Below are 1,689 nucleotides of genomic sequence, written 5' to 3'. Positions count from 1 at the left end.
CGTCCCTCCCGGCGACGCACCAGACCTCACCCGCAAGCGCATCCCACTGCATTTCTCCCTCTCTTAGGGGGCCGCGGCTCTTCAGCCAGAACTGCAGCCGCACTCGACACGTGGAAGTCTTGGGGTCCGCGGCCAGAAGCCCCCTCAGCCCCTCTGCACCTCCCCGTTTCCCGAATGCGGGCCTTAGCGAGGCACCTGCTGAAGCTCCGGACCCCGGCAGTTCCCAGCTTGTTGACATGGCGCTGGCACAGGCACCCGTGTCCAGGGACAGCTGGGCGCTATGATCTCCCTTCGTCCTGGACTGACGCCGGTCCAGACATCGGGGCAAGGCAGTGCCTCCAGGGCGCCTCTGGCAGACGCGCCTCCCAGCCTCCTGGGCATGCTCGAGCCCAATCATTTATTCTTCTGGAGTGCTTGGCAGGATTCACTCCAAAAGAAACCCAGGCGCAGGGCCTCCTTGGGGGGCGATTCTCAAGTACAAATTCAGTTTCTCTGATCAACAGTGGACCTTTTCCATTTTCTGTTTCCTTTGTTTTGCTCTTTTCTTTTTTCTTTTTGGGTCACACCCAGCAATTCTCAGGGGTTACTCCTGGCTCTGTGCTCAGGAATTACTCCTGGTGATGCCCAGGGAATCATATGGGATGCTGAGGATCGAACCCAGGTTGGCCGCGTGCAAGGCAAATGCCCTACCTGCTGTACCATCGCTCCAGCCCTAACATTTTGCTCTTTTCTGTTTTGTTTTCTGGGCCACACTGGCAGTGCTCAGGGGACCACAGGGGGTGCCAGGGGGACCCCGGTCAGCCACACGCAAGGCCAGTGCCCTGCCCGCTGTGCTTTGGCTCTGGCTCCTGTTTCTCCCTAGGTCAGCTCTGCTCACATGCATCTTTTGAGGACTCATCTGCATTATCTGCTCACTCCAGCTAAGATAACACAGAGGAGTCCTCAAAAGACGCAGGTGAGCAGAGCTGACCCAGGGAGAAACAGGAGCCAGAAGATACCATTGGGCTACACTAGTACGTGACAGGGATGAATGGAGATGTTACTGGCGCCCACTCGAGCAAATGGATCAACGGGATGACAAATGATACAAGTGATCTGTGTTATCAAGTGCATGGAGATGAAGCGGTCCCTTCATTCTTATCCTTTTTTCTTTCTTTTTATCTTTTATTAGTACTGTTACTTATTAATATCCTTTAAAGATTTGTAAAATATGTCAAAATGGCCCTTTTCTTATTCTTACTAATGATAATTTGTGCCTTTTTTTCCTGAAATTCTGGCTAGAGGTATAGCAACTTTGTCAAATAAACACCTCCAGGGGCTGGAGCGATAGCACAGCGGGGAGGGCGTTTGCCTTGCACGCGGCCGACCCGGGTTCGATTCCCAACATCCCATATGGTTCCCCGAGCACCGCCAGGAGTAATTCCTGAGTGCATGAGCCAGGAGTAAACCCTGTGCATCGCCGGGTGTGACCCAAAAACAAAAAAAAAAAAGAAAAATAAATAAATAAACACCTCCAGCTACACTGGTTTCAGCTCAGGTTTTTCTTGGGAGGGTGGGCAGACACCCACACCTGCTCGGGGTCACTCCTGACCATGCTCAGGGGACCATGTGAGGTGCTGGGAGTTGAACCCAGGTAAGCATCGTGGAGGCAGCAGCGTGCCCTGCCTCTGTGTAGCACCCCCACCCGCC

The sequence above is a fragment of the Sorex araneus genome, chromosome 3, assembly GCF_027595985.1.
Source record: "Sorex araneus isolate mSorAra2 chromosome 3, mSorAra2.pri, whole genome shotgun sequence".
NCBI classification, from domain to species: domain Eukaryota; kingdom Metazoa; phylum Chordata; class Mammalia; order Eulipotyphla; family Soricidae; genus Sorex; species Sorex araneus.
This window is presented reverse-complemented; position numbering follows the sequence as displayed.